At 36.6% G+C, this 24,689-nt stretch overlaps 2 long non-coding RNA genes across 3 annotated transcripts in view; one reads left to right on the forward strand and one right to left on the reverse strand.

The window, feature by feature from the left end:
• Positions 1 to 24,689, reverse strand: part of LOC149500409 (uncharacterized) — a 54,782-nt gene that overhangs the window by 25,333 nt on the left and 4,760 nt on the right. The gene's annotated exons all lie outside the window — the stretch shown is intronic.
• LOC149500410 (uncharacterized) overlaps positions 1 to 24,689 on the forward strand; it is a 57,958-nt gene that overhangs the window by 22,926 nt on the left and 10,343 nt on the right. For both annotated transcript variants that reach the window (XR_016324996.1, XR_016324997.1), the window contains exon 2: positions 3,299 to 3,433. This is a non-coding gene — a long non-coding RNA (uncharacterized LOC149500410). The remainder of the gene's footprint in view (positions 1 to 3,298; positions 3,434 to 24,689) is intronic.

A 24,689-nucleotide genomic window follows, 5' to 3' on the forward strand; every position in this document is an offset into this window, starting at 1 on the left:
GGGACACGTCGTGAATGTATAATGCATATGCATGACGACTTTATTCGTTTCACACTCTCCCCTTTTTGATGCAGTTTCAGATATTATCATGGGACTTTTAATTTTGCAATTTGTCGGGACAAACCCTTGCTCATCTCTACAGGCAGACGTGTGATTAAAATTTACTCCAAAGTCCTTTAGGGATCGACAGGTGCATCTTCCTTACTTCGAAGTTCAATACTCTCAGTAGTTTGTAGTGGAAACGGCCGTTGTTGTAATGTAATCTGTTGTTCTGCAAACATTGTTTTGGCCACATCAATCACCGTTTTCATCAAGTTTACTGGGATTTCAATAAGAACATCAAGTCGTTTAAATTAATGTTCCTTCTTTTCTGTCTGATTATTTGCCAATAATCTTGAAATCGATTTTAATAACAAAATATATTCCCTATGAGTTTAGTTTTCGGTTTTATAAACCTGCATGCTAACAAAGCGGAAAATTATTTCTGTAATAAAAAAATCTACATTTGGAAAATGGAGAGTAGTGTAGGAAGTCGCTGGGAAAGGTCACATGCAAACAGGCAGGTTTCCAGCATTGCTTCAGGCTGCAAGTCACCAACTACAGATGCATATGATCAGTTTTCTCCGAAGCCCCAATGCAACTGGCTACTGAGGGTAAGAAATACAGGAGACCCTATTCTAGCAGAATGTATAAAATTATCTAGGTTTTTTTTATAAATAATTAACTGTTCTATGTTGTCTTTCCCCTATTGGACTACAATTAGTTCCACACTCAAACACAGAAACTATCAGTTTTTTAGCCCGTCTGCGTTTTATTAGCAGAGGCTCAAGTGGCAAGCCAGATATACTCAAGAGCACTTTTAATGACATGCGTAGTGTGACTAATGCCGACAACTTTTGAGGTTTCTTTGAAGCATCCTGCTTTTATTTATATATTACTAGACTTCATTATTTTTGTCATTTCAATTTTCGTTTCTTAGGATGTTGTGTTTGCTTAGTTGTTGACGTGGAAATTTTAAATTTCCAACAAAAAAATCGAATGAATATCAACAAAATATTCAGCCCTTTGTTCCGTAAATCTTCATACGACGATTTTCACAATCCATGAACTCCGAATGTTTTGGTGCTGTCGCAAGCGCCATCATCGGGTAAACTGACGACTGCGGGTAAGAAGTTAGAAGTAGACAAATCTGTTTAGCTCTCCGTTTTCGGGAGATTCCGCTAAAACCCCCAAAGTCAGTCGAGTCATCACTCCACCGAACAATACAGTTACGGTATCATGTAAAAACCCGTATTTGATTTGCGCATTTCGTCTACAAATCCAATTTTTCAGTCCCTGCAGTCATTTCATACACGTAGTGTGATTAAAACTGAACTATTAAGAAAAATAACGGAACCCACGCGCCGAAGGTATGACTAATAGACTCGGTACACGAAACAACGCAATTCAAGCATGACGATAATTAAATGGTAATATAACAATCACTGAAACTAAACACACTTTCGAACAGTTTGTAATGAAACAATTTACTGTGAAACGACGTGTTTTTGTTAATCGACTAACTTAAATCGTTACATATTGTTATAGTATCGGTTGGAAACTTAGAGTATACATATAGTATGTATACTCTAAGTTTCCAATGTAATAAATGTTTTCTATAAAAATGTGATTATTAAGCTTCATTGCTAGCAAGATAGGTAAGGTTGACACTCACTGCATAGATTTCCTGAACGTATTCTTTTTTAAATGGGCAGTAGCTTGGCTTTGCCTCTGGCATTGCTAGTGTCCATGAGTGACGGTAACCACTCACCATTAGGTGGGCCGTATCTCTGCCTACAAGGACGACTTAAAAAAAAACAGTGAGTGCTTTTTACCCAACCACAACCAAGTGAAAAAGGTCAAAAAATATACTTAAGTACGTAGGTATCTCATATCTTATTATTCAACGTATTTTGTCAATGTATGTAAAATTTGATGCAATACGTAAGCATGGGATCCGAACTGAAAACATCTATAATCCGATGCTATTTAAGTCTCTGTGAAATGAAGATGACGTAAATATATGACACATTTATTGTTAGCATTTCATTAGCAATAGAATGAGATAGAATTCTAAATGTTTCACTTTGAACTAGAACGAAAGACACATTTGCGACAGAGATTACATATTTCTTCAAAGTTCCAAAAAGCACAGCTTTCAATAATCTCAATTCCAAAAATAATGGTTTTAAATAGACCTTACAAAAATCCTGATTAAGCCCTGAGTGCTATCAACTTCAAACCGCCCATTAAATGCCGAACAACCACAATGAACCAGCGGGCAGCAACCAATCAAACCAAGTTACGCGACAACAAAACCTCGCGTTCGAGCCGTCCAGCGAATCTGAGTTCTCAAACAAAAAAACCATCGTTTTGGTCCGGCGTTATCACACGTGTACGGTTAGCAGAAAAAAAACCCACCGATTCGGTACCGTGTTAATATTTTACGTATTTTTTTTTTGTATTCGAAATTTCCATTTACACGGAGGCCACCCCTTCATACATATTCATGGATGCACCCCCGCACTTTCTCCGTTACGTTTCCAACGATATTTGCGGACTGTTATGGTTTTCGGATTAGTGATCTCGGGTTTTTTTGGAATGGGCACATGCGATGTAACCTAATGTATGAATGTAGTCTGGTTGTTTACGTACATAATGACGTCATTGTTATAGACACTCTGTATTTCATCTAGAGTTCAGTGACCTGGAATATAGTATCGCGGGATTAACTGATTATCTTAGATGAGTCATTACCAGTGGATGTTCTCTTGTTGTCTCGTAGGTATATGTATGTGTATATGGGTTCATAAAGCAGGGAATCTAGGTGGAGGTAGTTAATTATAGAAGGTTTTTCTTAGATATATACATATGTAGTTGAGACCTAGACCTCACATCCCAATGTGAAGGCATTCACGTTATGATGTCTATGGCTTCCAGGACCCACTTAACATCAGATAGGCTGTGGTCCCTGGCTGTGAGGGTATGGTTATACATTTGCTACATTAGAATTTTTATTTCCATAAATTTATAAACATTCATTTCTTCAAAAAATACATTTTTCTTTCAATAATTCTTGTATGTTAAATAAAATCCTTATATAATATGAAATAACGAGATCCCAATCCCAAATAATAAAAAATGCCTCTTTGGACAACAAGTTTCTTTCAAATCATTCATTAACAAACGTTTTATGTCAAAGAAACTGTAAAAAATATATATTTCATTTATGATATATGATTTGAGACATAAATTGCAGATTCTATTGACGGAAGTTCATCACGCGCGTGCCGGCTGTGACGTCACGGCGGACACCGGAAGTAGACAGTGGCGCCGCCTGCCGGAACCGGATGTCGCCGCATTGCACGATATCTGACCAACGGATTTACTTGAGGTAAACGACCTGTGATTTTGAATATCCTTATCTAATTAAGGTGATATCAAAGTAAAATTGGAAATGTTTAATTCGCTTTTATTAATGTGAACATAGATATTATGAATCATAATAATAAGCACAATAAACAATTTCAGTACTGGATTTTTTCATTTTTCTTTCTCGATGAAATCCAGACGTCTTAAAATTTTCAAGAAAAAGAATATTTGGCATCACAATAACGACGATTTCTTTTATTAAAATTTTTATTTAAAATAAAATGGTATTTAGCATTTTTTTTCTTAGGAGACGCAAAGGTCATAGCCCAGTCTTTTTACTCGTGAAAATCAATTTCTCCCGGCCAACTGAGTATGATAGTGACGTCACTACCATCGACTCTAACCTCAAGTTTCCGTGTAGACGGCAGCATCCCTGAACATCAGACCTACAGCCACCCTGTATGCTCATTGAAACTATAACAAAGCCTATTCGTTCACGTAACACAACCAATATTTCCAATTTTCTTTTCTAACTAACCTGATAGCCTTGAGAGGCTATTTCAGCGTAACCTTAACTAGTAGGTGAGCTCACGGGGCTCAAACCTGACGACGTTGCTAACACGAACCCTAGCAAGAGCGGTACTTCGCAGAATCTACCACCGGATCGGAAACGCGACCCACTGAGAAGATCCGGCGAGAAACTCAGTGGACATATTCCAACAGCAACAGTAACATTATTTAACTAATCTGTACGGAATCGTCACGTATCATGCGTTACCTACACACCAACTACATTTATATCTTTATTTATGTGTGATTCTTGCGCTGAATACCATAACCGAATATGGAAAAATATAGTTTATCGGAAAACGTTTTCTACGTGTAGTATTTTTGAGCATCTGAATTAAGGTATCGTGATCAAAAAAACAATTCAAAATAATAAGTCTGTATTAAATCTGAATTCTTGTTGGAGTGTTGTAAATTTTACTGTAGGGTCTATTACAAGCGTAAGCTCCTTTTTTACTACCACTGTTATTAGACAAGCATACGACCCAAGTAACGGTGAGTGGTTACAGCCTCCAATTCAAATCACTACCGAAGCAGGCCAAAGCCTTACATTAGGGTAAAATTATTCAGCATCAGCCCACAGCCCAGCGTGATAGATACCGTAAAATATCACACAAAGTTCCTGAAAAAAATCGTAAATACTGAATAAATTTGCAAGGCAGCCGACGTCGAGCTCTCACAAAGCAGCGTTAAACTTTATGTAATTAATTTCCAGTACTCAGCGCTTTTGTAATAAATCGTTTCATCCGAGTATTTATCTGAGACGTCTATCTGAACTTTGCTGTCACGCTGTCTCTTTCACTCTCACGTACAACAACCATATAACAACAACCGTCCCTTTCTGGGTATTCGCAAATGATTTCCCTGTTTCCCGGCTTTTCGTTAATCGCCCGTCTTTTATGCGCAGTTGTCATACGAATGTAAACATTATGCCTTGATTGTTTAAGTACTATTTTCTTTGATGACTATAAGCGGGCTTTGTACAATCGTTAGTATAAAACGACAATTCTGACAATTATTATATATTCAACATTTTAAATGTATAATTAATGTAAGCTTACTTTTGGTTATCTTAAATAAGTAAGTAAATTTTGTTTACATTTTAAGTTTTGTCGATTAACTAGTTAGTAGGCATAAAAGTATTAATAACATTATTTTCATAAAAGTATAAATAATTCAGTTCAGTTTACTCAAATATAAATGTAAACACCTGTGAGTGTGATTAAAATAATTTATTTCGATGATGATAAAACATATTTTGGGTTCGAATGGCTAATACCATCTTGTTATGTCAGCTGCTACAAAGCAATCATACATTCATAGTTATTCAGTGAAATTATGCTTAAGTTTATGTTTTGGAGTGAATAGCAAAGCACACGGCTCAGACATCACACCCGATTCTGTGGACATACCCGATCCTGTAGACCGAATGGTAAACAGTCGACGTCGCCCAAAGCACGTCATTACGGATCCACCCGGTCCATTAATAGTGCTTTTGGGTACCACAAGCACGGGTCACCGCCCTCGTCGAGTCCGTCAGTTGTGACGAAGATCTCGACGAGTGAATTAACCCAAAGACACAACCCACTGAGTTTCTCGCCGGATCTTTTCAGTGGGTCGCATTTCTGATCCAATGGTAGATTCTGCGAAGCACTGCTCTTGCTAAGGCCAGTGCTAGCAACAGTCCCGGTTTGAGCCCCGTGAGCTCACCTACACGTCAAGGAAAAGCTGAAATAGCCTCTCAAGGCTATCAGCATAGGTAGGAAAAAAAGTGCAGTGAAAAACACCTCGGTTTAATGAAAGACACTGTAACGGCATTTGAGTTCTAAATATTGACTAAATTTTATTTGTTTCGCGTAACATCAAAATTATCCTTCTTCACAACTCGGTCTGTAACATGAAAAGTTTGGATAGTCCTCGTGAAGTATCGAGACGACTCGTGAAGTACTGATAAGAAGTATAATTCTTCATCTTAAAGGAAGAGGGCGGTTGTTACGAAACTCACATTAGTCTCGCCTAGCAGTTGACTTGGTGAATTGAATTATTAGTCTTCTTGAATAATAAAAATTCAATTCTTCGTGATTTCGACAACTGTTTGTCAATCTTTTGGGACGATGTTTTAATAAAAAAAGAGAGTAAAGAGTTTATAAGCTTTAACAATTGGTTAATTTCTTAACCAGAATTGGAAAAAACAATTCAAATTATTATATTATATTCAAAAAAATAATTCAAATTATTATCATACATAGTCATACTTATTCGGAAATATTCTAGTACAAACGCTAAGTAGTCCATTTAAAGTGCTAAGAAGGCTATATAGCCTTTTTTGACTCCATATCCTAACCAGGATGACTATGATAAAATTTCTTAGGACATTGTATACTGTTTCGATCTTATATATCTCATATATCTATTCGATACTATACATCTTTAAATTTGTGCTTCAAGGAATTAACCACGTTTTTTCGTCTTCGAGAAATGTGCCAATCAATGCAGAGCATGTTTTCTAAGGGCAAGCGACGTGACCTCAGACCGCTCGTAGCGACTGAAGAAGCGTAGTGTTTATAAGTATATTTATCGCGTACTACTGCTGCGGAAGCTGACAGCGCCAGTACTGTCAAGCTATCAGCAAGCTGCTGCTTAATTAAAGGCTTCATTTTCAGCTTTAGTTAAGGAAGACGCTCCTTTTCACAGCTCTCTAATTCTCAGTGGAACGGCGTCGTTTTATGCATCTTAATATTCAGCGCATTCATTCATATTGAAGCGTGGTCTAATGTGTTTTCGCTTTAAAAATAAGCATCTTAAACTTACTCTCCAATACCTTCCACGATGCAAGAATGATCTCGAATAATAAAAGCAATCTCGTAAAATTACTTAATTTGCTCACCTACTTCTGGGAAGGCCATTGTAATTCCGCACGATTCACCTGTTTTGGTGAAGACAGTCGTTACTGCAATATAATTAAGACTTAAATTCGCCTTTTTTTTACAAATAAAGTCCATTTTATCCATATCCGTAGCTCAGCACGGCTAAAGCCTTACTTCAATCATTAACAATATTCATTAACTCCTAATACTCATACTATTCTCGTTAACTATGTAACAGCGAATCACCCTCACTACCCCTTAGCTCCTCATTCGAGGGTCTTAACCCACAACATATAATCTTGGCTGGCCTTAGCTGCGTTCAATTTAACTTAAAATTTGAATTTATCTAGTTGAGTTGTCCGATTGCGCTGAACTTATTTTAAGTGAAATAGATGTTTTTTCTAATTGTCTCACTACTTACAGGAAAAATCTGTCGCGGATCATCTCCCAATTAAATTAATCTTAAGCAATGAATGAAATGTATTCAAATCTTAGCTGTATATTTTATTTTTATTTTTGATGTTAATGCACTCTCGATTGCACCTATAATTGAGGTGACATCTGCCATGAACTTTTGTCAATTTGTCAATGTTTTGTATTGATGATCACTTTGTTGGTGTAACTTATTAAATAAATAAATAAATCTATTTGGCATCGTATGCTTAAACGACTAAATGTTCAATTTATTTTCTACTGTTTATATTCGTTCTATTAGTGACGATACCAAATCTAATAATCATAAAATTATAATTTGTACTTAAGACATTTCATTTATACTCAATTATAACTCAGTGTTTATTCAGTGGATTTTCTTTCAAGTTTTTTTTTACCACGTAGGTCTTCATAGGTGCTTTTAAATCGACACGGATTAAAAACGCTGTTTCAGTACTCCCACTACCAGAACCCAATACTGCTTTATAGCAAAAAATCTGAGAAATTAGTAGCTTTTAAGTACACCCAACCACCGGTAATTAGGTAACTTTATGTATTTTGTCAGTTCAATTTTTATTAGACTACTAGCTGTTCTGGCAGACTTCGTAGTGCCTCAATCGATAAATAAAAGACAAAAGGAATCCGTCCTATGGGGGACACACCAAAGGAAAAACAAAATTGTTATTTTTATTTAATTCCGAGCATTTTCATATTTATCTACCTTTTAAACCTTTTCTGGACTTCCTCGAATAATTCAAGACCAAAATTAGCCAAATTAGTCCATCCGTTCTCGAGTTTTAGCGAAACTAACGAACAGCAATTCATTTTTATATTTATATAGATGATATCCTTCATCGTTGTCAGTCGTTCATGACTACGTATTGAGTACGAATTTGTATAAAAAATGTAGTACTTGCCTACGGGTTTAGAGCTCTGGCAGTGTCTCATCGCTTGATGCGAGTTCACAAAGCGTGTTCTCCTCTAGGACATGACGCGTTCAAACAACATCTTGTAATTTCCGATTACAGTTATGAAACACAACAAAGTAAATAGCATTGAAATCTCCTCTCGTGTTGATCGAGATAGAGAAGGATAAGTGAACGAGAGGACTCTCCCTAGAGAACGACTCTATGTAGTCTGAGAACAATAATTCCGTAGAGTGGACTTTTGATTTTTAATATACTACCATTATCTATAACCCGTTACCGTCATCTTTAACTTTAAACCGCAGTTTCACTACTAAGAAGAATTGGCATGAAACTCAGGGCGTATATGTCTTTGTAATATCGGTACAGCAGACATCAAAGCGTTTTTGATTCGACAATTTTTAACAAGGATTTAAATTTTCATTAAGCAACGCGATTGATTTTAAATTGATTACAATACAATACATATGTCGAATCTGTTATTCAGAATCTGTTTGGTAGAAAATTTGTAACATAGATCCTTGTGAGCTTATTACTAACCCTAACACCAGTAATAGAGATATCTAATGAAGAACATATTCTTAGTGTTTCTGGACAAGACCGTCGTACTTATTTATTTTTATTTTATTTATTTATTTATTAGGCTCACACTACAGATCACAAGCTAAAAAGATAAATAAAAAACACAAGTAAAAAGATACAAAATCTGGCTTGCAACATAGGCCATGTGCGCACGACCAAACAAGATAAAGTGCTGAAATAGTACACAAAGTTCCTTACAACTATACGACAAAACAACACGATAACGAAAACGTATCTAACTTATAATGTAAGGATTTTTTTAAATTCACAATACAATACATTAAACAATTACATTAACCTACCTATTACTAGCGTGTGAGGATGCCCTTGAACATTTTTATAAACGTAACTAACCTACATCACAAGTGTCAGAAATGCCAAATGTCAGTAGAAAAGAAGATCAGAAACGAACTACCGTGTCAACCCTGATCAGTAAAAACACACAAGTAAACACCAGCTCCATCACACTATGAAACCCGGGCTCCAACGTCAAAGCCTCGCTACTAAATTAGACGTTTTGCAGATACTAAAAGATATTTCGCCTTCCTCACCCCCCCTTCCACCCTCTCACCCCGATAATGGTACACTATTTAAAGGGTTGTCCTGCTGAAGGGACGCAGCTTAGCACTTTCTCAAGGAAAATGTTGTGCGATAAATAATATACACGACTCCATTTGTACAGTAGGTAGGTAGTTCGAATTTAGATATTATAATGACAGCTTTCGTTTTTAAATAAGACATTGAATTTGGAAAAAGTACATAATGTGCAGAATTGCACTAAAAGTGCTTGTTGAGCCACTAACAGGAATATTCCTTCCTCAAAGCTATTATTATTCATGTCTAGAAGATTAAATCTTTTAAAGCTATTTAAACTTCGACTTCAGGTAATCGAGTCGGTAATGTTCCATTTAAGGATACTTGTACTGAAAATCTTCAACTTGTAATAACTCATAATGTGTCATGAAGTTTTAATAACGAAATAAAAGTATACATAGGACAACAAACATACGCGGTAATTTCCTTAACGGACGGAGAATGTCCCCAAAGCTGGGTAATTAACAGACCCTCAAGCAATCACAGCGCTGCCCGTGATTGGTCCAGCAGATCAAAGGACAGATCTCAACTGCCAAATGGAATATTTTATTGGCTGTTTGATCCGTGTCTATCTATTTTTGATGGAGCGCCGAGGGTTGACTTGTGGCTTTGAGCTTACTTGCCACTGTTGTATTAATTTCATAAATAGGTTTAATAACTTTTCCCCTAAAAAATGTTTTATTTAACCAGTTTACATGAAACTCAACACATAATTACTAAACACACATAAATTTACACATAAATACTAAAGGACCAGTAATCATGAACTCTAGTGAAAAAACTGTAGAAAATTAATATTCCTAATCTGCATCTTTTGATACCTTAAATGGGTACAAACTAACAAAAAAATATAAGATATAATTATAAAAGTAATCTTACACTAATAATTGTTTGACCGGTAATCTGATAAATATTGTATCGCACGAACAATAATTTCAAGTTTCCAACAGCCAATAACGAGTAAAAAACTCACTCTCCTGCGATTATTAAAATATGAATACTATTACATGGCATTAAATTGCATTTTCATTTGGCTCTTCTAACAAATTATATTGAAGTGGTCATATGATTTTGTCCAAGCGAAAACATACAAAAAAGTTACGACGCCTATAATATTATCTTCAATACTCAAATATGCCGATCTCTCCTTTTAGGCTACATAACCTTAGTTTCAAATCAACACAAGAAAAACTCAATTCTTATTTAGTATGACAGAGCAGAGAAATAATATAAAAAGTATGTCCAAGTTGCTGCGACTGAGACAATGTCGCTACATTTTTTCCAATAGCCTTGCTCTCGGAACAATCGATCCCGGGTTAGGAATTTATTGAGTCGTATTGCAAATAAATATAGAATCGACCCGAGAGCGAACACCTTCGATTCTGAGGGTTCTGCAGGAAATAGCTTGTTAATGTTCAAATAAGGCGATCTTCAAAACAATATATTCAGTCCTAATAATATCACAAAGTGAGTGTTACCGCCCAGTTTAAAATGGTAACGTAAATCGTATCACATAATACAACTACTTTATCCTCCAGGCCAAAATCCACGTCAACACCCACCAGTAAAACTAGGAGGATATTGTAGTAGTAATAAATTTGAAAGGAGAAGGTAATTAAGCAGAAGATACTACCACTACAGATCTATTAAGGAGATGTGATGGCAGTTACTAGCAGTGGTCAGGGACCAGTATCTTACCTTATCAGGATAGACGTATCAGTCCAGAACCATCCGACTTCTTTTTTATTTTCACAGTGTTTAGCGTTTAACGATTCCTTAACCGTAACAGTACGCATACTAATCTTCATAATATGATTCTAAATGATTTTATTCTTCGTTTGAAGTCGTCGTGGCCTAAAGGATAAGACGTCCGGTGCATTCGTATGAAGCGATGCACCGGTGTTCGAATCCCGCAGGCGGGTAGCAATATTTCTAATGAAATACGTACTCAACAAATGTTCACGATTGACTTCCACGGTGAAGGAATAACATCGTGTAACAAAAATGAAACCCGCAAAATTATAATTTTCGTAATTACTGGTGGTAGAACTTCTTGGGAGTCCACGCGGGTAGGTACCACCACCCCGCCTATTTCCGCGGTGAAGTAGTAATGCGTTTCGGTTCGAAGGGTGGGGTAGCCGTTATAACTATACTGAGACCTTAGAACTTATATCTCGAGGTGGGTGGCGCATTTACGTTGTAGATGTCTATGGGTTCCAGTAACCACTTAACATCAGGTGGGTTGTGAGCTCGTCCATCCATCTAAGCAATAAAAAAAAAGTGTGTTCGTATTCTATAAGTTTTTTGTATTGTACGATTAAGATAATAAATTCAGTTGTTTCAGACACTTCCCTAAGTTTTTAAATTTCCATGAACGTGCCATAGATATCATATAAATAGAGGGGTGTATTTAATATACATCTAAACTTATGCAGCGGCCGTCAGCGATTTTGAGGAACAACTAGGTAGTTAGGTAGTAGGTTAATTAAAACTAAAAAAATAAAATAATGTACAGAAATATTAAGTAACTAGATAGTTCTTGTAATTATAATATTAAGAAAATCTTGGGTGTAAATTGTTATAATGTAAATTTTCCTTTTAACTAAATGAGAGAAACAAGTGGAAAACGAATATATATTTGAAAATTCCCAACACACTAGAACCATTGCACATTATGGCTCCACGCTTGACCTTGTTAAAAAATCTCATCTCGGATAGCTATAAGTTTCTGATTCATTCTTTAGAAACGTCCAACCCAAAAATGAAATGACATACATAATGTGTATATACATATATGTATTTCGTAGACAAATATCTCTAAAAGAATAAAGCACTTGTTACAGTATTTGGGCTTCAGATGTTTCCCAAATTAATCTATCATCCCTTGATAAAAACTAGACAAACAGCATAGTTACGATATTTTTTTCCAGGCAAAGAGCATAAAAAAATAATTTTTTTTTTTGCTCAGATGGGTGAACGAGCTCACAGCCCACCTGGTGTTAAGTGGTTACTGAAGCCCATAGACATTTACAACGTAAATGCGCCATCCACCTTGAGATATAAGTTCTAAGGTCTCAAGTATAGTTACAACGGCTGCCCTATGCTTCAAACCGAAACGCATTACTGCTTCACGGCAGAAATAGGCGGGGTGGTGGTATCTACCCGTGCGGACTCACAAGAGGTCCTACCACCAGTAATTACGCAAATTATAACTTTGCGGGTTTGATTTTTTATTACACGATGTTATTCCTTCACCGTGGAAGTCAATCGCGAACATTTGTTGAGTACGTATTTCATTAGAAAAATTGGTACCCGACTGGGATTCGAACACCGGTGCATCGCTCAAGACGAATGCACCGTACGTCTTATCCTTTAGGAAAAAGGACTTGTAGATAAAAGCAAAAAAGTTTGGAAATTAATAAAAAAAATTATAAATGCGGTGGTATGACCAATAAAAGCATAACCAAATATCCTTCAATCGTTATCATTGGAGATCCATTCTAAGGTTTCATTAATAAAATTGATGGCTGCATCCAAAAGGAACCCTAGCCAATATATAGCGTAGTGCATGCAGGGGACACGAACTCGTCGCGCCGGTAGCCGAGGATTGATCTCAGACATCAGCTGTCTGTCTGTCTCCAACTACGTACAGAGTGTTTCGAATCCTCCAAATATCTGTACGTTTGTAATTTATTATGAATTTCACATACTTGATAATGGAACTTCTTTTCAAATATTTGGGACTGATAAAACTAAGCAATACTGTTTTTCCTTTTAATGATATAAAGGACATCTCTTAATAAATATTCAGTCAAATCACTCACCTAATGATGCGTATGGTTAAGAACTATTTAAAATCTCCAGATAGGCGTAGGTTTAAGGTCAAGTTTTCCCTAATTTAATTTTGATTTTGAGGCCAGTCCTGGGCCGTAGTTTCAACCGCATTATTTGTGATACAGAAAGAATGAAACACGTTGCATTTTCCCAGTATAATGAATAAAAGATTATCGCACTTTAGCCACCGATAAATTAACAGCCGTTTTGTAAAACCATTTTCACGCAAAATCGCAAACCAGGGAACAGATTATCGTATTTATTATATCGGATATGCAAAACGTTGCCTAAAAAATGGTATTTACCGTCAAAACGGCCGTTTCGTGTAGTGGTGTACATGGTCACTACACAAGGGGGTCGCGGGCTCGAATCCCGCCAAGGGAGGATATTTGTATGATAAATATAAAAATTATTTTTCCAGCGTTATAGATGTATATTAAATATATGTATATGTATATTAAAAATCTTACATTTATTTCCGTTAGCTGGTACCTGTTACACAAGTTCTTTACGAACTTAGCACGGGACCAGTTAACGTGGCGTTTTTGTTAGTAAATATTAATTTATTTCTTTATTTAAAAAAATATTCTATGAATTGTCAAGACTATGAACTATTTTAAAATCTCTAAAATTAAAACTGCTCAATTTAACTGTCCATATGATTTTTTGAGCATACTTCAGTTACAAACATACAAACTTTTATGTTTCGAACATTTGTTAGCTTGTGATCTTTCAATGAAAACATTTGTACAGATCAAAAATAATAAATTCAAAGGGTTAGTTTCTTAAAAGAAAAACGATGTTTTAACTTAAAAGTCTCACTTAATTTATTTAATCTCAATATTTTAAGGTAAAACAAGTAAAATCCATAATGTTTTAATTTAGTTAGACCGAAATTTATTAAAGACTTAAATACTCCAATATATTAACATTTAAAAGTAATTAAGTCTTTTATACGAGCCTTTTTTTTTCTCGTAATTGTACAAGAACACGCTGTAGGGAGCACGGGAGCACGCGATGCCAGTTAAATGGTATCTCGCGAGTATAACTAACACATCCGGCTGCGGACGGGACAACTTCTAGATCTCTCAACGATACATCTATACGTCTACACTAGTGCTTATTCATTGTTTAGTTGACGCTTCAGTATATTAGCCTGAATCGCTCTTACACTGTCACTGTGCTGTTCAAATCCTAAGTTAAAATCAACGTAGAAAACGGTCGTCCAATCGTAATCAACTTACACAAAGAATCGTGACGTGATAGATTCAAAATCTAACGTTTACAATTCGTGAAGCTTATTTCATCTCTTCTTGTTAGTACTATAGCTATACCTCTTTTGTATAATTATTTCCAGTTCAAGTTACGTGTTGTTTACTTCACACTGTCTAAGAATGTTTAATATCATTCAATCTTTTGATTCAATTCAATCATTTGATTAGACGGGTCGATCTCACAATACTATCCCACTTTTCCACCGCTCTCATTTAAAAACCCTCAACGACTCGTCAATTACTGATGGTAGGACCTCTTGTGAGTCCGTACGGGTAGGTACCACCACCCTGTCTATTTCTGCCGTGAAGCAGTAAGGCGTTTCGATTTGAAGGGCGGTGCAACCGTTATAACTATACTGAGACCTTAGAACTCATATCTCGAGGTGGGTGGCGGCATTTACGTTGTAGATGTCTATGGGCTCCAGTGACTACTTAATACCAGGTGGGTTGTGAGCTCGTCCAAGCATCCTAGAAAAAAAATTAAAATCTTACGTTACGGACGTTTTTTCCCGGTTAGGGTACCCCTCCGCATCGTCCCATAAAGAACTCCGTTCCAAAAAAACTATCTGGCACTCGATGGAGTCCAGTGACAGATATATGCAAGGAGCATGGCTCGGTACACATAGTACGTGCATCTAAGCTATGCTACTTCATACAATTACGCTTAACAAAACGACCATCCAAGTAAAAGACTTACAAAAAGCTTTCTCAACAAAATGAAGTGCCAAGTAGCATCATTAAGGTACATCGAAGTATTTCCGAAACAATTTTCTGTACGTGTAAACACAAGGCAGAGTACAATGTTCGAAAGGGACTTGTGTACAGTGGCTGTTGATATCTCCTTTTTAGGGCCGCCGTGGTGTTTGGGCTAATTAAAGGGAACATGCGCTCGCGCTGGGCGTTAATCACACTCGGAGGTGGCGCCCCTGAGAACACAAAGTAGCTTTTAGCGGCCCTGTTGCGTCGTCTCCGGAATTTCAATTAATTACATTTATATTATTCTTGTGTCTTTGTTATTTCTAGTTTTAAAAGCAATAGTGTTAATTTATTCGGAGCCGTTATTCGTATCACTGTTATGTACAAGACGCTGTTATTCACGGGGCGGCATCGGCGTTTATTTATATATACATATTTTATTATATGTCGTTAAGCGACCCAGAACTTTTCCTATAAGATTTTGAACTCGTGTCTCAACATAGGCGGCATGGTACCAAGGTATGTTGCGACCTGGAATTGCTAATTAAACAAATTCAAACCGCAACGCATTACTGTTTCACAGCAGAAATAGGCAGGATGGTAGTACCTATCTGGGCGGACTCACAAAACGTCTTACCACCAGTAATTACGCAAATTATAATTTTGCGGGTTTGATTTTTATTACACGATGTTATTCCTTCACCGTGGAAATCGGTCGTGAGACATGCTCATGTTAGTACGTATTTCATTAGAAAAATTGAATTGATTCGAACACCAGTGCATCGCTACATACAAATGCACTGGACATCTTATCCTGTAGACCACGACGGCCTTAATCAAAACATATTTCATATTGAAATACCCCATCAGACCATAAAGGCTATCCTACCCTCCCACATTTACTAACGAATAATCAAATGAAAACATCTGAACATCCGTCTTTTAAGTCATTCCAATAATAATTGTTGAGACAATTACGTCCGAAGATCTGTATCACACAGCATTACATAACACGCACGGTATGCATGTGGTTCGGAAAAACCTGTTGAATTGCACTCATGCAGCCCAATATGCATATCTTTTATATGATCGGGTGGATTTTGAAGGTAAAACTATCTATATAGGTTGGGCATCGTTGTGATTTGGAACTTTGTGATGATTGAAGAAAAATATACATCTTTTCAATGTAGCCTGCGAGAGAATGAATACTCCTGAATGTTTTACTTCTACTCCATATAAACGAACAGTCAATCATCCTAAATTAGACAATAGTAAGATAAGCCCGAATTTAAAACATATTTAACAAAGATGCTAAATTCGACCAAGAATTAAAACCGAACCCTGTTATAAAATAGACGGTGTCACTGACTACTGGACCATAATGTGTTAATTTTAAAGATGTTACCAGTCCTGATAGCTGCATAGCATGCAAATTCTGAACTTCAGATAATTAAAATCATACTGGCATACAATCACATATCTCTAGGCTCTCTTATATTCGTCCGACTTTTTTTTTTAATTCCTATTCTCTGGTAGCCTAATAGGCTTTTCCAAGCTACGCCCGGACGGGTAGGTGAGCTCACGGGCTCAAGCTGAGAGAATTTGCTAACACTAGCCCTAGCAAGAGCAGTGCTTCGTGGAATCTACTACCGGATCGGAATCGTGACCCACTAAGAAGATCCGGTGAGAAGCTCAGTGGGTTGCATCCGACATGGCCCGCCCTGATCCTCCACCGGCCGGGTAATCGTAAATTGGTTTTCTCAAAAAAAAGGCACTTTGTACGATAGACACTGACCGACAGAAAAACGGTGACCTATGACAAAGACAAGTTTGAGTAATAATGTGTCCCATTATGTCCTAAAATTGTTGTGATTGAAAAATTGCATTTTACAAATGTTTGTATTTTCATTCGTGCGAAATGAGAAAAAATATAATTTGCTGACGTGCGAGGTTACCTCGAACTTGAAAAGGGAGTATGTATTTTATTTTAGATTGAAGATTCTATAAATAAGAACATTTAAAAGAAATATTTATTGTATCCTTGATTAATAGTGTAACTGAGTGGTTAAGGTCAGTTCCCAATGCTAGGCAGAATTATTGCAGAAGAGTTACATACATTTATCAAATAATCAAACGGATTGAATTTTCACTCACTACGGCCAAGCCAATACGGTCAGCAAAGAAACAAAAAACGAAAGGTACACAATACCAAACAACCCTGGTCCGCATTACTTCATTCCTCTCGGCCGCGTCGCTTCCACGCAGCAAAAAGACTAACACGACCGGCCCTACGGTAGCGAAATAATAAGAGCTCACTACAAAATAAAGAAATGCTCTCGAAACAAAAGCGAAATAAGGCGAAAACGTACCGAGTGACGCGGTGTGGCCTCTGCTCATTGTCTTTTGGTGTCCACGAGTTGAGAAAATTTGGATGTGGCAGTTTAAATAAATTGTGTCTTGATTAAAAAGTTACTGTCGATTTTGTTTTACTTGTTTTTAATTTAAGGCATTTAAAGGCTTGCGATAACATCTGCCCACAGCAATGATACTGAATGACAACCAAGACCGCTCTGACAAGAGTGGTACGACAAAAGATAGTAGTATGCGTAGTGATAGAGAACCCACGATAATATTAGCTACAGCGCAGAAGAGGACGGTTGTGATTGTCAATAATTTCCATTCTCACGAATCTATTGGAACCTCCGATTCTACGGAGACTTGCACCGTATCTTTTATGGAGATTTCTTTGAGGAATTGTTTGAGGTAATTCAATCATCTACATTTTACTATCGTAATATTTGCCATTAAAGCAAAGATTATTTATACCTGGAAGGACTACGTTCCTTCAGATATTTTTTTGCCACTTACCATTCATGTCTGGAATTAACTCCGTGGCAAAGTTCTTCCTGACCGCTATGACATACGAAGGTTATAAAGAGTACTGGGCGGTATGCAGCATCTCAGATGTGCCCCTTTTATTATTGGTAACAACGATTATCGGTGATCATTCACCATCGGTCGGTCACAGCCTCGTCTGCTTATAAAGCCAAGATAAAAAAAAACATAAAATTAAATTATTGAAACCAAGTAATTAAACTAGACTAAACAAACTAGATTTTAGTACAACTTGAAGGATTATGAATATTCAAAATTGAATATACACATACATACATTTTATCTAAATCTCCAAACTTTATAAACATAATATCTATTTAATAAATATTTATTAAATGCAGTGTCAATTAGCAGTGTTTGAGTTTACATGTTGCGGAGAAACCAAAGCAAAGATTACGCATTGTTGCCAACCTTACGATAGCGGAAACCTCTATATGGACGGCATGTTCGCGAATCACGCTCGTGAAAAAAATTAGTCACTCATTATTTTATTGTCCCACAAAAGGCGATCAGCCTTCAAAGGTGGTTCAATTCTGTCACTGAATGTAAATTAGCGTGGCGCTAAAATCGGCGAACTGTTTGGCGTGGATCCTTTTGCCGCATCTATAAAAGTTTGATTTATTGCTGACAGTCACTTGTTTATGCTAATTTGTATAAATTATTTTATGATTTATGATTAATATATTTAAAATAGCTTAAATCTGTGCTTATCCCTTCTGATGAGAAAACCATGTAGTACGTATTTTATATATTGTATCTGCGCATATATTATAATATACTTCCTTGTAGCAACTGAATTGTTTATCGAATTGCATGTCTCATAAGATGTAATTTAATAATATAATATATCATGAGAGTATGCGTAATTAATACTTCATTATTAAAGTTAAATAAAAACTATAATACAAAATATTGGTCATATTCAAAATTTTAGTGACTCTTTGTAAGCCCTTCTGTTTGCCGTAAGGTCGAGCGCGGACATCATTGTTGGCGAAACCTTTGTGGTTCCCTTTGTACTACAAGATACCACATTTTTATTTAGTTGAGTACCAAATTTTTAAATTAGAATTAAAAAATCGATTGCAAATATGGTTTATTTCTCCTTATTCCCAAAAAAGAATTGAGCATAATATATCACTTAAGTTAACATTTTAATTTTACGAATCAAACGTAATTTTACTATTGAATTCAACGCAAATAACTTTTCTTTATTGCCCTTGTAGGCAGACGAGCGTACGGCCCACCTGATGGTGTGTGGTTACCGTCGCCCATGGATTTCAGCAATACCTGGGGCAGAGCCAAGTCGCTGCCTACCGTTAATTGCGCTCCACAAGCCTCGTTTGAAGAAGAAAATGTCATAGCGCTCGGGAAACACCGTGGAGGGGAGCTCATTCCAAAGCCGGATGGTACGTGCAAAAAAGATCTCTGGAAACGCACTGTGGATGACCGCAGTGGCTCCAGGTAGTATAGATGAACTCCACTCCGGTGGCGGGCGGTATGATGGTAAAAACGAGATGATGGTATGGTCTCAAACATTCTGATCACGTCCCATGGAACATACGGTACAAAATACAGAGGGAACCGAAGTCCTTCCGCAAACCCAGAGGTTCCAAACGACCCTTGAGAACTGCAATGAAGTACAGCTGCAATCACCGCACACCGAGAATATTGTGACTGAACAACTCAAAATAAATTGTGACAAACCGTCAAAATAAATAAATATGTAAAATCATTTTCCTCTGACACATACGTGTTGAAGTCAAATAATATATGCAGCCAGAGTCGGGTCGGGTACTCTGCCAAACACAGCAGCGCTCCGACTCCCGGCTTACATCACAATCGTCGCTTCAACCCGCACCGTGGAATATGATAAATCAGTCGATACTTGTAATGTCGGGTGGAAAAGTACTATAAAAATAAATTCTTAAGTTTAGAATATTATCAAATGATTACAACTGTAGAATTACAGAGTCAGGTCAGTCAGAAGGAAATTGTCGGTTTACCCTGTCATTGTGAAAATTATTTGTTGAGAGTTTCAATAATTATTATTCAAAAGGCTTTATTAACTATTGCAATAAACTCAGTTCCATCGAATACGAATGATGACGGAACTGCCACTCAGCCACCCCAAGCGCCGTCAAATATATATAGTGGCAATAAAAAGCAGAATTAATAGAATTATAAAATAAGACACTAACGCTTTTGGACTTGACGATACAGCCCGCTAAGCACTGCGCATATCTGCAGAAGTTCCGTGCATTCAGCGAGAAACTACGGTATCTGGCTTGTTTACTTTACTGTGTTCACTACTACTTACAGTCTACATGCACTATATGCACTCACTTTAAACTTAGTAATGCTATGATAGCTGAAAACCGTGTTTAAAAAAACGATTTAAAAGCTTTAGAAACGACAGAATGGTAAGTTTTATTTATAATGTAAAATTCAGCAGTAAATATCTAATCTACAACAAAATCTTTTTAAGCTATTAAAGACAGTCGTCTCAATTTTGAGACGGGTTGCATGTATTGGAATCCCGCACGGGTCGGTACTATCATATTGTCTCTTTCTGTCGCATTGCCATCATGCAATCGAGTTGAAAGGGCACTGGTATCAATAAAATTGAGATAGATTACATAATTATTTAGTCGTTTATTAATTTAATAGTTTGCACCAGAAAGTGACCGCTAAAACAAATATTAATCTCATTTATATTACCTAATAGGACAGCGGCGAACACTGGATGAACGTATGGGTTTTGAGCTACTTATTATCAAATAGACCACGAATTCGGAGATTAATTGAAAATAATAAAAATATCGACTAACATGAAATTATCTTACAGAGTTCAGGATTTCTGATTTGGTTTCCGTGTCAGGCGTGCCGTGTTCGCGAGCAAGTATTCCAGACAAAACGATTTGCATAACGTTCATGTTCCCAAATGTTCCGATAGGAAGCGTGAATTTAATTTACTACAAAAAATCCATTAACAAATACATTTTTTTATTGAGCTTATAGCCCCCGTGTCGTTAAGGACATCGGCAATGCCAGATGCGTCACCAAATCGTTGTCTACCGCATATATACTGTATTCACATAAGATACACTATCACCCGTCTAGACTATCGAAGTAGGAGGTCCAGTGCCAAGCGACCAGATCCTTTTGCCAAAATACCCAAAAATCCAGGAACCATCACAATTCAATACAAAATATACAAATAAGCAGCTAGCGTTATCCCGATTGATAACAATGTCGATGCATTTTCAACTGACAGTCAACTTGTTAGAATTGGTTACTTTTAAGCGTTCTCAAAATAAACCTCAATAAATTTCGCATTTTTCTGAGAAGGCGACTAATGAACATCTTAATTGGGTGTCGCCCGGGAGTCCATACTTGTCATCTTGTTTTATTTTACTAACGACTTACAGGCAATAGCTATTTTATATTTCAAGATTGCTATATTGAGGGAATAAAACCTAAAAGTTTAAATCAAACTAAAATAATTTTGAAGCTGTGTATAAAATCAGCAGGTCATTCAACTAATAATTTGCACTTCATTTTCTTTACGTATTTGTTCTGAGATCTGTCTAGTCGATAAACTTAGCTACAGATACGAATATGAAAAAAAACTTCAAACTATAAATCTGTCACGCGATACAACCATTACAAAATAAGCGATTCGTGTACCGAATGATTCGATTTAACTCAACGTAAATTCGAGATGAGACCGACATAAAATCAATCGGGCACGCGAACCTACACCCGAGTAATGTAAATTATCGCTCATAAAATTGTCATAGTGACGTCATCGCGTTGACGACGACAACGAACAAACAGCTTTAGTATCAACGAACTAAAGAACAAAATAAAAAAAAGAATGTGTATCTTTACAATCGGCTCGCATGTCCGCATCGAAACTACTGTTTACAATTTTGAAAAGCAACACGAAAAACGTCACGGTCGTCACGTCCTATCAAATTCGGGATGCGTATTTAAAATAGGACGGTGTCGTGTCGGCCAGTAAACCTCAAACGTCGGCGTAGGGGTGCCGCGTCGACGGGGTGGCACACACTAGCACTCAGACGATAATTTACATACGGGGCGCGGGCGAGCGAGAGGGAGCACCACTCCAGGGACCTCCGGACGGTACTCCCGCGAACCAGACAGAGACCACTATACTATCATCCTGATAAAAAAACGAAAAGTGGGCGGGGGATTACATTATAGTAGCGAAAGTAATCGATATTCTGCTTTAGTATGAGGTTGTTAGCTGCAGCGATGCAGCCTAAATACGTCAGGTCACGGAGCTGTGTCAGGTGCCTTATGTTTATGCTGAAGGGGTATACCTGAGCTCTGAAGACGCCGCTGAGTTTATTCATCGACATGTTTTTGTTTCTTCGAGTATGGATTTAATACTATATTATGATTTTTTTGCATTGAGCTAGCTTAGACTGGCCCGAATCGACCTTATTTTCAATTAGGTATACAAGACAAACAATGCACCTAAATACTATAATATCATTTATCAATTTATTATTTTCGTATTCAGCTCATTTCATTGTTTTGTTCTTTATCGAAAATATGGAATACTTATCATAAGGAATAAATTATCAATTACTCAATGTTTTTATATGCTGAGATAGTCAGACACTCAGATGAGCTCAGCCGCATAATGTTCAGCCCTTGGAAATCCTAAAGTGTGTTCTGTTTTCCAGGACGAAACATAAAATGGAAGTTTCGAGTACAGAGCATGATTTCTTTTTCGCGGTAGAATTAGGAAGGATAATGAAGGTCATGTGAGCCTAAAATAATCCATGTCTTATCACTGTTACTTAAGATAAAAATTGGGGTGAAAAGGAGATAACTGTTAAAAATTAAGTCAGAAAATTAATTAAGGTCAATACTACATGCACTAGAAAGAGTAGTCTGTTTGTTCAGATTAACAGCAAGATGGTAATGTACAAGGTATACTGGCTGAAGACTAATTATCTATAACACCCACTGACCTACGTCCTAATGATAATTCTATTTTACAGAGCAACATCTAAATACCCCAGTAACGTGAAGCAAGAACAGCTTATGACCTTGAAGAAAACTTATTCCAATAGCCCCCTTCCGATACGAAAACCGATATCCTCCAAATTACCTTATTAGATATTAACATTTTCACCCCATCGGTCAAGGAGGTAAGCACCATTTACGGTAAATGACCCGTGGGGTATTTTGCGAGTAATTTCACGAGGTGTCCCTCGGAGGTCCTTGGAGCGGTCAGCCTAAACGGATGGCTATCCTGATTTTATGTTTCCTGTGTTGATTTTGTGCCCTTCTCGCCTGAACCGATTTTTTATTCTTTTTTTGAGAGCTCTGAAATTGAACTGAGTTTTTACAAGTTGCAATTATTTAAACAATATGTGGAATATTGGCCCTAACGTTTCATTATCTTGCAGTATTTTAAGTTATACTTGGTTAGTTGCTTAATCTTGGTTTATTAACTCCTCTATTACATTAACTAGCTTCCAATATTTTTAAATGTAGTTTATTTTTAAGTGTAGTATTTACCGAACTATAAATCATGCAATTATATACGGAGTAGACGAATATGGAAGTATAAATTTGCGTTAAGCAACGACTAGGATATTATGTTCCTGGCAATGCTGATGCTGACGGGCATCATCATTCACCATCAGATGCACCATATGCTCGTCTGCCTCGAAAGAATAAAAAATTAATATGAGTATTCTCGAAATACTGTTTTTTTTTTTTATTGCCCTTGTAGGCAGACGAGCAGCACATGGCCCACCTGATGGTGAGTGGTTACCGTCGCCCATGGACTTCAGCAATGCCAGGGGCAGAGCCAAGCCGCTACCTACCGCTCCTTAGAACTTACTTCTCGGTCGTTGATAGAAAAAGTTTTCTCACCTCATTTCAATCCTAATTTCTTGATAATGAATCTCATTAATATTCTACCTACTTTCTTAAAGATGACAGACGTCGTACATTTTAATAAAGAATACAATCTTATGTCTTTCCCTTTTTATTGAACAAATAGCATTCACGCAGTGCGGTCTATGGACTACAGTAACTGTTTAAAATAAGGTGTAGCTCTTATGTTATCTACAAAAAAGATGAAACTAAAATAACAAACCCAACAAAAAAGCACTAGTATCTTAGAAGCATTAAGTTTTCTTGTAAAATTATATTTTTATTGTGTGTATACATTCAGAAGAAAAAAAAATTCTATTTTACTATTCGTCTTTTCCATTGTTGCCATTATTTAACTATAATACAAATCTATTTTGGAGATGTTACTTAAAATGATGTGCAATGCATCCAGGACAGATTTTACGAAACTTAAATAAAAGAAAACTTCTTCGATTTTCTTTTAAACAATATTAAAATTTGACGATTTGATTTCAGTTACAAGATGCATTTATTATGGACTTACTCAATTAATTCAACAGCCAATCCGTCGAGCCCTCCATTAGTGCACGAGTATTATGTAAATGATATCTAATAGCATAGTATACTGTCGTCAAAAGCATGGAGAATTGCAATCCATCGACATGTAACTTTTAAAGTTCTTTTCTTAACAAGAACCCAGCACTATCTCC

The sequence above is a fragment of the Bombyx mandarina genome, chromosome 22 (genome assembly GCF_030267445.1).
Source record: "Bombyx mandarina strain Sakado chromosome 22, ASM3026744v2".
In the NCBI taxonomy this organism is placed as follows: Eukaryota; Metazoa; Arthropoda; class Insecta; order Lepidoptera; family Bombycidae; genus Bombyx; species Bombyx mandarina.